This window comes from Scyliorhinus torazame, chromosome 1, assembly GCF_047496885.1.
Source record: "Scyliorhinus torazame isolate Kashiwa2021f chromosome 1, sScyTor2.1, whole genome shotgun sequence".
NCBI classification, from domain to species: Eukaryota; Metazoa; Chordata; class Chondrichthyes; order Carcharhiniformes; family Scyliorhinidae; genus Scyliorhinus; species Scyliorhinus torazame.
This window is the reverse complement of record NC_092707.1, coordinates 234674906-234690377: the sequence shown is the minus strand read 5'-3', so window position 1 is coordinate 234690377 and position 15472 is coordinate 234674906. Positions and strand designations below refer to the sequence as shown.

At 48.0% G+C, this 15472-nt stretch overlaps 1 protein-coding gene across 1 annotated transcript in view; it reads right to left on the bottom strand.

Moving 5' to 3' along the window:
- Positions 1-15472, bottom strand: part of ccr6a (chemokine (C-C motif) receptor 6a) — a 68558-nt gene that overhangs the window by 10313 nt on the left and 42773 nt on the right. The window lies entirely within an intron of this gene.

Genomic DNA, 15472 nt, shown 5'->3' with positions numbered 1-15472 from the left:
TGCTAATTTGTTGCAATTGTTCCCGGGGATAGCCGATTAAACTGCAGATGGCTGGGTTGGTGTGCTGCTAATGGTTGCAGGTATCGATCTGGGCCGACTTCCCCAGAGCCGAATACACTGTTCTGTCTGCAGCTGTCCGTTTGTGCCCTGTTGGCTGCTTTTCCCATCAGCCTTTTCGGTTAGCCATTTTACATCGTGTTTTGGCCAAATTAATCGGGAATCAGCCATTTTAGGTGGCTACATTCCCTCCTTGTGATCCTAACGCAAAGCGTGAAGGATCACATAAATTTTGTCCTTACCATTCCCTGACCGGGGGGGACACCTCCTACATGGCCACTACTTTGACCCTAGCTATGCACACCTAAACAATTCTAAGGGCGCTATGTCAGGCAGGGGCATGCATTTAAAAAATAAAAAACTTGGAACCTCTAATTTTACCTAAATACACTATACTCCCTAAATATTGCATTATCCTATCTTCCTAAAACATACAACAACAATCACAACATTTAATATACTCTTTCCTGGCTTGGCAGTCAAGCTCAGGATCATACATTTTTTTGTTCATGACACGTTTTGTACATCTTTTATTTCCAGGAAAACGCAAGTGCATGTTCTTTATTATCGTGTTATAGGTCGCGGGGGTCGGGGGTCTGGTCATAACCGAATATAGGGGATCGGATCCGATATACCGGGGTTCGAGCGCGGTACGCTCTCCTTCTCCATTTGCGGAGGCGCATAGTCTGCACTACACAGCAGAGTATCGCCAATGCTAACAGTGCTTCAATTACGTAGGACACCAGGAAGATGCAGTGTCGCTGGTGACTGGGCTTTGGGTACTGCGGGGCAGTGAAACATTAACGGCAGGGGGTTTTGGAGTAATGGGGTCCGCGTTCCCGTGCAACCAAATGTTCATCACAAAGATGTTGAGCACGATGAAAGAAGTCCTCATGGCTGTCCTCTTTCTTTTTTTCTTTCTTTGTGTTCTCTGTTTTCTCCGGTCTTGGAGCTTCTGGAGTTCTGTAAAACAAGCATAGTATCTGTAACTACCTTGGTTTAATATCCGGTGTGTTAGTGTGTCTGTCCTTTTTGGGGCCAATTATACCCTTATAATTGGTCACTATGTGTGACTCCCTCATTTGTTTTCAAAACAAATTTTAGGACACGGCACACTTCCCAATGAGGGACCAGTGCTGATTTACCATCCCAATGTTCCAGAATGTAAATAGCAGATGGCAGCAACCTAAAGGCCGCCTAAACAAAATAAAACTTTTTGAAATGAAAATGTCAAATGAGGTGCGTATGGGCCGCGACGGGTAAGATTTGGATGATGTCCCCGGGTAGGGCGGCTACCAATGCCGTATCTCCCCTACCCGAGCGTGTTTGACCAATGGGGGGGTCCCCAGGCAGGGCGGGTCTCACGCCATTTCTCCACTGCCTGAGCAACTGACAAGAATGGGCAAAAATGTAGTCATCATGGTGAGGTTGCTGCTGTGATTCTAACCTTGAATCACAAGAGCAGCTACGATCGGGCGTCTGATACCCGAACCAGTATCAGCTGAAAAGCTAGTTCCTCGGAACGAGCGTGTGGTCTGTTGACCAGGTATCTGCAGATAAGCTAGTTCCATTGAACAAGTGTCTGGTCTGTTGACCAGGTATCTGTGGACAAATTGGTACCGCTGAACAAGCGTACGGCCGCGGTGGGTGTCTGTGGGAATGAGCTCAGAAGTTTCAGGTGAATGGGTGTGTGACAGTGAGAAACATTCTCCTGTCGGACAAACAACACTAAACAAACGTACGAACAACATAAAACATCCTGCAGGTTCCATCAGGAAGGACAACACTTTTCCCAAGCGTTTCCTTTAAACATCATGTGGACACCTCAGTTCTCGGTTGCGAACAGGGTCGCAAAGGGGTTGGCGGCTTGGGAGTCAGACTCGAGGTAGTCACCTTCTCCCGGGTGCCAAACTCTGGAGTGGATTAGGGTGGAAAGGGCTGCTTGGCGTGAGTTGGGGTCGCTCTCGTCGTTGCAGACGAGTCTGTAGGAGTTGTCGCGGTGCCAATAAGTTGTGTCGAGTTGTGTGGGGACACAGTCGGGGTCGTCCGTGTGGTTCGGTGGTCGGTGGTGGGATTTGTTTAGAAAAGTGATCATGAAGGGATCACTGGAGTCAAAATCGGAGTCGCTGGGTGTGGGTCCTGTTGCATGGGGATAGTAGGGAGGCGTGCTGTGGCTATCGTCCGAGTCACAGTCGCTGTCTCTGCTGCTGCAGTCTGTGGGCGTTCCGGGGCGGAGTGTAGATTTTGGGGGTGGAGTCGAGGGCAAGTCCGTAGCTGGGCTAGACGTGGTGGGGGTTGGACTGGTTACGTTGGCTGTGGGCGGGGTGCGGTGTGCTGCGTCAAGCATGACGTGGTGGGCGTGGTTTGACTGTGCTCCATAAACCTTTAACTGGTTAATATGAACCAAGGCAGTCTTACCATTTGGGTATTTTATTTTGTATACCGATGGGCTTACTTTATCCGTAATGAAATACGGACCCGAGTATTTTGGAGACAGGAATGTGCTGGGGTTATATACAGACAACATCACTTGCTGTCCTATATCATACTCCGTTGCATGCACTGCCTTATCAAAACAGGCATTGCTCTGTTTCTTTTTGGTGCCCAATTTAACTGCGACTGCTAACTGAGCCGTTTTTACATTAGCAACTAATTGCTCAACGGCTTTCTCGTGGGTGAGGGCCGTAACTTCAGGGCTGGTCAGGTCTAAACCTAACAAGTTTTCTGTCCCTTTCATGGGGCGTCCGGTCATAAGGGTGTGTGGGGTGTAACCTGTGGAGGTGGAAACAGTGTTATGCAGAAACATCAGCGCAAAGGGGAGGACTGAATCCCAAGTGGTGTTGTTCTGCTGGACCATTTTTCGGAGGGTGGTTTTTAGGGTCCGATTCATGCTCTCCACTATACCACTCGACTGTGGGTGGTACGCAATGTGAAATTTTTGGGTTATGCCAAATATCGTGAGGACGTTCTGCATGACCCGTCCCGTAAAGTGAGAACCTTGGTCCGAGTCAATACTGCAGGGGAGTCCCTATCTTGTAAAGATGTGGTGTGTTACGATCTTGTCTGTGGTTTTTGCGGTGTTGGTGCGGGCTGGAAATGCTTCCACCCACTTTGTAAAGGTGTCTATGACCACCAGAACATATTTATAGCCATTCCTGCAAGGGGGCAATGGACCTATAAAATCAATCTGGAGGTTAGTCCAGGGGCCGTTAACGGGTCGGGTGTGGCTGAGATGTGCCTTTTTGGCATATCTATCTGGGTTGTTCTGTGCGCAGATGAGACAATTCTCAATGTAATGGGATACATCCTCCTTGAGATTTGGCCACCAACAAAGCTGTTTGAGGTGGGCTGTAGTGGGATCGATTCCCTGGTGTCCATGACCATCATGGAATAAACAGATTAATTGGTTCCTATCCTGCTCAGGAACTACATAAAGGATGTCCTTTAACACCACACCGTCATGTGTGGTCAGTGTATTTTTGAACCTTTCGTAGGAGGCTGGAAACTTCCCTTTCACAATCTCAGTGAGAGCGCGATCCTGCTTCTGGGCCTCTACTAGATCTTCGATCCTAGTCTGCGTGACCTGAACTGCACTCACTGGCGCACTCACTGGCGCGCTTTCGGGGGGTTTCCAAAAATACCCATGTCTGGATCCTGCCTTAGCCAGTGCGTCGGCTTTTACATTTCCAGGGGGGGAGGAACGATGGTGGCTGCGGACTTTTATAATGCCAAAAGCCCTGTCCTTGGCTTTTTGCAAAATATGGCGGAGTAATGGGGCTGAGGGGAGGGGTTTTCCATCCGCGGAAACAAATCCTCTTGTTTCCCAAAGGGGCAGAAATTGGGTGAGGCTGTTGCAGACGTACAGACTGTCTGAATATATGTCTGCTGGGCTGGGGAAGGAATCTGGGTGGTCTACAATGTATGCGATGGCCGCAAGCTCTGCTGCCTGCGCGCCTAAGTGTCCGGGTAGTTTTAATGTGATTTCCTCGAGGGCGCGTCCCTGCGCGTCCTCCACATAAATCCCACAACCTGTTATGCGTTGCCCATCTAAGACTGTGGAAGATCCATCCACATAGATCCTAATGGGGTCACACGTGTCCGGGTGAGGGGGGCTCTGAGATGGAGTGGCTAATTTTATGGGGGGTGTTTTAGCTATAAAGGGGCCTGTGTTATGGTGTGGAGAGATGATTTCACACTCATGGGGGGTTCCGGGGTACTGTAAATTGTCCGCTAAGTATGTGTGGGTCTTTGTCCGTTTTACTGTGATGTCCCGTCCTTGTAAGAGAAGGGTCCACCTAGCTGCGGATTTGGCTGACGGTACCGTCTTTAAGTCGTCTGTCCAGTAAAAGTTGGGTGGGGGTGTGCTCGGTCAAAATGGTGATGGGGTTCAGTCCGGTAATGTATGAAAAGTACTGACCTGCCCAGAAAACTGTGAGCAGGTGCCTCTCACAGGCTGAAAATCCCTGCTCCACAGCATCTAAAATTCGGGAGGCATAAGCCACGGGTCTTAGCTGGTCGTGCCGTTCCTGTAGGAGCACGGCTGAAAGGGTGCGGTCTGTGGTCGCTACCTCTATTGCGTAAGGCGAAAGCGGATCTGGAACTTGTAGTGCGGGGGCAGCTATGAGTGCCTGTTTTAATGATTCCACAGCATCCGTATGCTGCGGAAGCCATTCCCAGGGGGCTCCTTTCTTTAGGAGGTCTGAGAGGGGTGCTGCCTTGCTGGCGAAACCGTCAATGTGGTTTCGGCAGTAGCCAGCCAGTCCTAAAAACGACCGGAGGGCTGAAACGTTTTGGGGAAGGGGCAATTTAGCGATCGAGTCAATTCTTTTGTGCTTGATCTCGCGTTTGCCATGTGTAATAATAGTACCCAAATATACCACCTTTTCTTCCAATATCTGGGCCTTTTTGGGGTTGACTTTACATCCAATGGAATGTAGTAATTCCAGAAGTTCGGACAGAAGCTCAATGTGCTCTTCCTTGGTGTCTGTCTGCAGTAGTAGATCATCTACATACTGTACCAGACATTCGGGGTGAGAACATTTCGCTAGTCCATTTGCCAGCTGTCGGTGGAAAATGGAGGGGGAGTTGTGGAAGCCTTGTGGCAGGCATGTCCACGTGTACTGCTGCGCTCTCAAAGTGAAGGCAAATTTATATTGGCACGCCTTTGCCAATGGAATGGACCAGAATCCATTACTGACGTCCAAAACCGTGAAGTATCGGGCATGGAGTCCCTGTTTGAGCATGGTATCAGGACTTGTTGCTACGGTGGGTGCTGCTGCGGGGGTGACTTTATTGAGTTCCCGATAATCAATGGTCAAGCGCCATGATCCGTCGGGCTTTCTCACTGGCCAAATTGGGGCATTATTAATAGAGGCTACTGATCTTAGTACGCCCTGCTCTAATAAGCTCTCTATAACCTTTAGGATTTCTCCCTCTGCTTCTAGGGGGAATCCGTACTGTTTTTGGGGTCTAGGGTCTGGTCCTGTTATTTGTACGGAGCCAGTCATCCATCCACAGTTGTGCTTGTGGGTCGCGAATGCTGCCCTGTTTTTTGGCAGAACTGCCCTAACCTGTCGGTCCGTGCTGAGTGTGCTGGGGTTGAACTAGAACTCGCCTACTGCGCTAATTTTGTTCATGTAGTCCCCTATGGTGAGCGTTGCAGGGGCTCTAGCGGATTCCGCCATCTTCCAGACACACTGGTTGACTGGATCGAAAGATAGGTGGTGGGAATTCATAAAGTCGATTCTCAGAATGTGTTCTGCTGTGTGGGGCAGGTCGACTAAAACTACGGGGTGTTTTGTGGTTATGTTACCAATTTGAATGGGTACAGGGCTGTGATGTGTCCCTGCTGTGAGTGGCCTGTGAAGCCGCTGAGGGTGATAGTGGCTGTAGTGGGCCATGTGTCCTTACCAAGAGTGGAGGAATTTAAGGTGGTGCGGGACCCTCCTGTGTCCCAAAGAAACTCGATAGGCTGTCCCCGAATTTTTGCTGCGACTACGGGTCGTCTTGACCTATCCCAAAGGGTATCGCAGACCCAACTGGGGGAGCCTCTACACCGTCAGTCCGTTCCGGTCAAGTCTGTCTGATCCGACCGGGCGCTAACGCTATGTATGGGCTCTGCCTTTTTCTTAGTGAGAGTGCCTGTCTGTTGGGCTCGCTGTGGTTTTTTAGGGGCACTGCACTCTTTGGCAAAATGTCCCAACTGTCCGCAGTTGTAACATTCTTGCGGTTTTGCTGGGGGGCTGCTCTTTCCCTCATTTACCCAGGCGGGGTTGTGAGGAGTGGTTCTTACTGCCTGCACGTCTGCGGCAGCTTGCTTTTCCTCGGGGGTTTTAGCGGCGGGTCGATTGTGAACAGACTGCTCCCAAACGCGGGACAATCTTTTCAACCACCCACTTCTCGTTATGAGCCTCCTCCGAGGGATCATAATTACTACAGGCATTCTGTCCTGCCTCTGTGGCATGGGAGATAAGGGTGCGGGTCCATTTGGCCATATTGTCTGGGGACAAATGGGCACGGTCTACGTCTCAGAAAACGGCTTCAAAGTGAATCCACAAGCGTCCTGCAAACGCTGTGGGGTGTTCAGACTTCTTCTGCCTGCACTTATTTAGGCCATCTACGGGGTCACCCCGGTTATACCCGATCGCATCCAGGATCGCGGTATGCATTTCTGCAAGGGTGCCTCCTCCTACGTTCTGTGGGTCGGGAAGGGCTGCTGCTACCGATGGGTCTAAGCTTAGAACCATGAGCTTTACATGCTCTCTCTCATCCAGGCCGTACAAGGTCGCCTGGTGTTTGACGGTGGCAAAGAAATGGTGTGGGTCTGAAGCGGGGAGGAACGGTGTGATTTTCGCACACGCGTCCCGTAATTGGGTTACTGTGAGGGGGGTGGAATATAGGAATTCCGCCTCGTCTGATGTGGCTGTGCGGTGGGTTGTTACAGGGTTCATGGGAGCCTGAAATACCTGCTGTGTGGGGGGTGGGGGTGCTTTTCTCCTTTGGGGCTTTCCCTGCGCACATGTTCCCTGAACATATCTCTGCGCGGTTTCCTGCAATTCTTCCCAGTCAGGGCCGTCTTCCTGTTCTAAACTTTCCCCAAAGTTTTCTTGGAATCCCTTTTGGACAGAAAGCAGTGATTGCAGGTCTGCAATTTGCTTCTGGCACTTCGCATGGTCAATGTACTCTGCCTTTGTTCTGTGGTTGCAGCGTGGAGCGCTCTCAAGGCTGCCTTGAGATCACTACATTGCTTCTGTAGCGTCTCCACCTGCTTCTCTGTCTCTTTCTTTACCAAGACTGCACGCTGCGTGTCCTGATAGGCCTTTTCGTACTGGGACTGGAAACTATTCAAATGCACCAGACAAGACTGGTGACCCCGTTTGGTGTCAGCCACCTCTTCGTCCTTTGCTACTAATTTCCGCCTTAACTCCAGATTCTATTTCTCCACCTCGCATACATCGACTTTACTCATACGATGTATGCCCTCTACTTCCTTGCGGAGCGTCCTGACGACCTCCTCTGTGCCTCGCAATTGTGCCAGACAGGACACAATTGCCATCGGCTTGCGCGCTTTTGCTAAGCTCTTTTTATGGATTTCACTCATGTTCTCCCACCAAGTATGCCCTATACTTCCGGGACCTGAGTCGTCATTACTGCTGAAATCATCCCACATGGGCCATCCTTTGCCCTTGAGATATTTCTGAATTTCCTCCTCCCAAATGGGACACTGTCCCACTCTACTGCTGCTGGTCGCTGCGACCGCAAATTTCTCGGGATTCATGAGGCGTTGCATTGCCTGCAAGGCCATCTCTCTTATCTGCTTGCTTCGGTCGAATTTGGAACAGGGGGCTAAGGTGGTGTCGTAGATGCGGGTACGGCTTGCGCTAATTTCCGAAAATAGACTTCCGACAGTTTTGACGTAACAAAAATCTATCAGTTTTACCTTATAGCCCTGTTAGTTTCGCATGCATACACACACTTCCGAATTGTGAATTATTAATCAGAACCGCTTGAACACTTGTGGTTTTTTGTTTCCAATTGGATTCTATTCAAATTTCTTGGGTTCTCCCGGAGTGGTTTTCCACTTCTAGGTCGGGTCCCGGCGGAGTCGTCAAAGTGTTGCTCTTATTAGCCTTAGTTTTATTAGCTCTAATTCTATCACCTTTGCTCACGAGTCGCCAGGTATCTTTCTGATACCGCCACGTGGTTCAAGCTCTAGTTATGATTAATAAGACAGCACACCGCTTAGTAAGAGTAAAATCAACGGTCATTTATTATATACAGCAATAAATACTTATACAATAATCCTACTTTCTAGACTACTACCTACCACTACAGGCCAATACTTAACTTTGGGAATGGCCCACCAGGTCAGGGAAACGAATGGCTTATCGAATTGGGTCTGGCCTGCGGGATTCAAAGGCTGATACAGGTCGATGGCTAGGAGTCTCTATCGGGTAGCGATCGCTGGAGTCAAACTTATGGTTTCTTGTCGATGGTTCTTGCGAAGGTTGCGAGCAGGAGAAGAAGGATGAGAAGGGTCGATCTGAACTTGGCCCCTTACTCTTATAGTTCCCAGGGGCTTCCCACCTCTCGGGGCGAACCTTGACCCTGGTCCCAAGTGATTGGACTTGGTCCCAATCACTGGGTTCGATATGCTCCAATAATGGGGCGATTGCTTGACGGGGGGTGGTCGTTCACCTTTCTTTGTCTCGGCCACTACTGGCGCCGAGAGGTCTGGATCGGCTTTCAATTGCTAATTTGTTGCAATTGTTCCCGGGGATAGCCGATTAAACTGCAGATGGCTGGGTTGATGTGCTGCTAATGCTTGCAGGTATCGATCTGGGCCGACTTCCCTAGAGCCGAATATACTGTTCTGTCTGCAGCTGTCCGTTTGTGCCCTGTTGGCTGATTTTCCCATCAGCCTTTTCGGTTAGCCATTTTACATTGTGTTTTGGCCAAATTAATCGGGAATCAGCCATTTTAGGTGGCTACAATACGCTGTGTGGCTCCGTGAGGATTCTTCAATCAGATTGATTGAATGCCATGCCTTTGCTTGTCCTGCTCACGCATGCCGCAGATTCCCTGTCGAGGACACTGTGCTGGATCAGATTTCCAATGATAGTATAAAAACCTGCAAAATGTCAGTGGGCAGCTGTTGGAATAGTGAATGGTGCTGCTGACTGCAAAATCCAAGCCAATACTCCACACACAAAGCAGAAATGGGGAAAAAAATAACAAAAAGGTACTAGCAATGCAGTCACTCCTGCTGGTCAGAAACACATAAAGAATGGCACTGAATGGTGGCTTGAACAGTGGCACAATAGCAGGGGTAACCTTTTGTGTTCCATTTGCTAAATTTCACAATCTTCTTAAATACACCAATCTACCCATTCCTTACTGCTCCATGTGTATTCAACATAGAATTGTATAAAGAAATATCAGAATTTAGGAAGTAAATTTTAAGGAAAGACTTCAGGGTGATAATCTCATGATTGTCACATGTTGATTGGCACAGTAATGGCCAGATCGGCAGGTGAATACATGGCTGAACAAGTGTTTTTGGAAGGAGGGATTCCATTTCATGGGACACAGTACTGGGACAGGAAGCTACTCGGCTCTGGGACAGACTCCACCTGAACTGAAATAGGATCAGAGTCCTCATGGAAAAGATAAATTAGGCCGTGGTAAAATTCAAATAAGGCCACCTTAAAGTAAATGGTTGGAAGGGAATCCGCTGAAAATATCATGAGCCTGAAGATAGAAGAAATTGGAGTTGGAATAAAGGTCAGACCAGATTAAAGAGTAAAGGATCAGGCAACAAAAACAGATGTATAAAGTGACTGCAGAAATAAATTGAGTGTGATTATTAATAAAAATTAAGTAAGGTGCAAAACATCCAAAATAATGTTTTGGTTGGAAACATCCAAAAAGGGGGCAATAATGTGTAACGAGGAGCCAGATGTTGGGATAACTGAGGCATGGTTACATAAAGAACACGCAGGCAATTAAATAACACACTAGAATGGAGAGAAAAGGAAAAAGGGGATTGGACAACTATACTAATTAGAGATACCATGGTAGTTGAAAAGGGGTATAAATAACATTAAGATGGAATCAGAATCCCATCTTTTTGAGATAACGGATAAGAAAGGATTGATTACACAATGTGGGTATTCTATCTGCAGATCACCAAATAATGGAAAGGAAGTGGAGAAAGAAATATGCAATTGAATCTATGAAAGGAGTAAAAGGCATAGAATAATAATCAAGGCAATTTCAACTACTCTCAAATAAAGTGGCAAGAGGAAGTAGGGATGGGGGGGTGGAGTTTTTATGGTGAGTTCCAAACTCCTTTCTTACCCAGCACGTAACATGCCCAACAAGAGATTGAGCACTGCTCGATAAAAATCTGTTTTTATTTCTTTCATGGGATGTTTGCATTGCTGGAAAAGTGAGCATTTGTTGCCCATCACTAATCACCCATGAACTGAGTGGCTTACTGGGCCATTTCAGAGGGTGGTAAGAGTCAACCATGTTACTGTGGATCTGGAGTCACGTGCAGGCTAGACCAGGTAAGGATCATAGGAATTGGGAGCAGAAGGAGGCAATTCAGCTCTTCTAGCCTTCTCCACCATTCAATCGGATCATGGCTAGCCTCTTCCTGGTCTCAATCCACTTCCTTACCTGTTCCCTATAGCCCTTTAACCTGTTTTTTTAAATCAGAAATATATCTACCTCCTTCTTGAAACCATTTAATGATTCAGATAGCCTGCATTATGGGACAGTGAGTTCCACAAATTCACCACCCTCTCTCTGCAAGACGTGCTTCCTCCTCATCTCCGTTCTAAATCTGCCGCCTCTCAACATTTATCTGTGACCTCTAATTCTAGATTGCCCCACAAGGGGGAACATTTGATCTACATTTACTTTATCAATCCCTTTTCGTATTTTATACACCTCAATCAGATCCCCTCACATCCCTCTAAACTCCAGCGAGTATAAGCCCAAACTGTTTAATCTCTCCTCATACATCAACCCTTAATCAATCTGGTGAACCTCCTCTGAACTGCCTCCAATGCCACCACAGCCTTCCTCAAATAAAGAGATCAAAACTGGACACAATACTCCAGATGTGGTCTCACCAACACCCCCAATTGCAACAACACTTCCCTAAAGGAAGGAAATTAGGAAACAATATTAGTAAACAAGATAGGTATTTATCACAATCAATGATAGGTTCATGTTTACCATTGCTGTGACTGTCTTTCAGTTCAATATTTTATTAATTGAATGGAGAGTTATCTATTGGGACTTTTGGGTTTAAAGTATAAATGTTTATGAAACATGGGGCTAGATTCTTCCGCCCCGCCCGCCGCAAGGTCACCACGGGCGAGACGCGGACAATGGAAAAGTCCATTGACCTCAGGCAGGATTCTCCGGTTGCTGGGTGGGCGTGGCCGGAGAATCCCGCCCATAGTGTTACGTTAGTAGTGCTTGCGTTGCTTAACTCTTGCACAGTAAAGGTTTGTTTAAAACTTGAAATCTTGCAGCGTAATTTTTTCAGTTTATAACTAGGAATTAATGTTTATTTTTTAAAATTACTGGTCTCTATCAAGATTGTAACAGGAAGAATAGGAGGCCACACACTCCTTGGTAAATGTGTCAAAATGGGGTAGAGAAACAGAGTTATCAAGGTGTACAGATACAGATATCACAAAAAGTAGCAATGCAGCTTAATAATGTCATGAAAAGATGCAAAGACTCACTGTGATTCATTCCTGGAAGTATATAATTGAATAGCGGAGAAATTAAAGAGTGTGGAGGCAATAGGAAGTTGCAAAAAAAAAGATTACTAGAATGATACCAGAACTGAGAGGTTATTTAATTGTTTTAATTCATTCATTCATGGGATGTGGGCATCGTTTGCTAGGCCAGCATTTACTGCCTATCCCGAATTATCCTTGAGAAGGTGGTGGTCAGCTATCTTCTTCAACTGCTGCAGTCCATGTGCAGGTTAAGGGGATTGGCCATGCTAAATTGCCCCCTAGAGTCCAACAGTTAGATGGGGTTACGGGGATGGATTGGGAAAGTGGGCCTGGGTAGGATGCTCTTTCAGAGAGTCAGCACAGACTCGATGGGCAAAAATCCCCACTTCCGACTTTAGGATGGAGGGAAGGTCATTTATGAAGCAGCTGAAGATGGGTGGGCCTAGGACACTACCCTGAGGAACTCATAGGATTGAGATGTTCATCACTTGCAACAACCCCAACCATCTTCCTTTGTGGTAGGTATGACTCCAACCAGCAGAGAGTTATTCCTTGTTCCTAGTGACTTCAGTTTTGCTAGGGCCCTTTGATGCTACACTCAGTCAAATGCTGCCTTTTTATCAGGAGCAGTCTCTCTCACGGGTTAGGTGGATTGGCCATGCGAAATTGCCCTTAGTGTCCATAAAGGTTAGGTGGGGTTACTGGGTTACGGGGATAGGGTGGAGATGTGGGCTTGGGTGAGGTGCTCTTTCCAAGAGCCGGTGCAGACTCGATCAGCCAAATGGCCTCCTTCTGCACTGTAAATTTGATGATTCTATTCTCTTTTTTGGGGGTTTGAGATTTATTTTAATTTTATAAATATTTTTATTCTCCTTTTTCACATTTTCATCCAAATTTACACCCACCAACAAACAATCAACAATAACAAATACATTGTCAATCCCCTGGCCAACAATTCCTCCCTCCCACCAACCCCCAAACAACGCTCAACACTTTAAATACAAACATCAAAGAAAAGGATTCAGGAATCCACCATCCACCCCATACATAGTCACCAACAACATACACAGTTCAACCCTGCCCCCCCCCCCCCAATATTCAATGTCATCCAATTCTTGAAAGTGCATTATAAACAAAGCCCATGAATTGTAAAACCCTTCCGTCCTTCCCCTCAACTCAAACATCACCTTCTCGAGTGTTAAAAACTCCAACATACCCCCCACCACGCAGGGCACAAGGTGGAGAAACTGACCTCCACGCCAACAGGATCCGCCTTCGGGCGATCAGCCTCCGCACCTGCTTCCAACCCCGGCCGATCGTATACCCTGAATATGGCCTCCAGAGGCCCCAGCTCAAACCTCACATGTACCACCTTCGAAATTACCCTGAACACCTCCCTCCAAAACCCCTCCAGCTTTGGACAGGGTCTAAACATATGAAGGTTGTTTGCGGGTCACCCCCCCCCCCCCCACCCCCCGCAACGTTCACAAACTATCCTCTACCCCCTCAAAGAATCGGCTCATCCTCGCCTTTGTGAGGCGCGCTCTATACACCACCTTCAGCTGTATCAGCCCTAACCTTGCGCACAAAATTGAGGCATTTACCCCCCAGAGCACCTCACACCATAACCCCTCCTCAATGCTCTCCCCCAACTCTTCCTCCCATTTCGCCTTAATCCTCTCCAGCAGTGCCTTTTCTTCTCCCAGAATCGCCCCATAAATCGCTGACACTGCCCACTTCTCCATTCCCCCTGCTGTCCGCACCTCCTCCAACAGTGTGGAGGCCGGCGCCACCGGAAAGCTCGGTATCTCCTTCTTAGTGAAATCTGCGGCCAGCATATACCTAAACATTTCCCCCTGCCCAACCCATATTTCGCCCCCAGCTCCTTCAATCCTGCAACCGGCCCCCTAGAAACAAATCCTTTAAAGCCCTGACTCCCTGCTCGTTCCGCCTCTGAAAACTCCCATCCCACTTCCCCGGCTCAAGTCTGTGATTCCCCCAAATCGTCATTTCCCTTGGCCCCGCCCTCAGCCTAAAGTGCTGGTGCACCCTGCAGATTTTCAACGGCGCTATTACTACCGGACTCCCTGAGTATTTCCCCGGGGCCATCGGGAGCGGCGCTGTTGCCAACGCCCTCAGCCCCGACCCCCTGCACAGACTCTCCCCCATTCTGACCCACTGGGTGTGTCCCCCTGTAACCTTCTCACCGTTTGCTGCCCAGTAATAATATAGTAAATTCGGAAGACCCGACCCTCCTGACTGCCGTCCTATCTGCAACAGCACGTTCCTAATCCTAGCCACCGCCCTCCCCCGTACCACCACCACCATTTAAATGAGGTAATCATCTTTTTGACCTCCTTGAAAAATGCCTTTGGCATGTAGATCGGCAGGCACTGAAAAATCGCAGCAGCACGTTCATTTTAACTGTCTGCACCCGATCTCCAAACGACAGAGGGAGACCATCCCACCTTGTCAGATCTGTTCTCACTCTCCGCACCAAACTAGAAATGTTGTACCTACGGAGCCCCCCACAATCCCGTGCCACCTGCACACCCAGATATCTAAAGTGATTGTGATTCTATTCTATGATAACCTCCATCCCTATGTAATCCACCTTCAAGTAAAGACCCACATTTTGTTTGCCTTTTTGATTCCTTTTTGTATCTGTCTTTAAATGATTTATGTACTTGAACTCTCAAATCGCTCTGCTCTTAGTTTCTCAGCAGAGAGAAAATACGCTATGGGTCTAAAGTGGATAACCTCTCACCTGTCCGACTTAAACTTCATTTTCTATTGTTTTGCCACCCTATTAATTGGCATTTGCTCCTTTACAACTTCCATATGCACTACTTACTTCTGCTCCTAATTTGATGACATGACAAACTGAGATATATGACTCCATGGGCGCGATTCAACTAAATGGGAACATAGCCAGCATGTTTAGCCATGTTTTTCTCAGTGCTGCAAGTACCACACTGTTAAATAAAGGGCCTCAACAGGGAACACGTGACCAAGCCGCACAAGGCTGTTTTCTCCACTGAGGGGCTTCCCTCGCTGGAGCTCCTCAGTGTAGCGAGAGATCAGTGAGGTCCCTACGCGACCCCCGACGCACATCCAAGTCCCAATGTATCCCCCCCCCCCCCCCAGCAGCACCCTCCCCGGCATCCACCCAATACCTGGTTCCGTCTGGTCCCCGTTTGTGGCGAGTGAGAGAGATCCCAACGCTTTGGGTATCTCAGCAATCTGCATGTTAAAGTGAGACTAGCTGTCTCGCTTTAATATGCAGATTTGCTAAAAAGTGATCCGCCCACAATGGGCGGAATTCACATCGCAACATCTCACGACATCGCATTAGATATCGTGAGGCATTGGGAGCTGGGTAGATCCCGGAAGCGGGGTCTCCTGGCTTCTGTTGGCAGGACTGAGCCATGGCACGCTGCTTTTTGGACGCAGTGTGACCATTGGATCATGCCCTATATTTAAACACATCATTCATAAATACTAAACAGACCCCTGGGAAGCATTATTTGACACCTCCTGCGAATTTGGCTAAATCTTTTTTATCCCCGTACTTTTGCCTCCAACCTCCCAACCAATTTCCAATCAAAATCAAAACGTCACCTTCGATCCCAGTCTTTGAAGCACTCCGA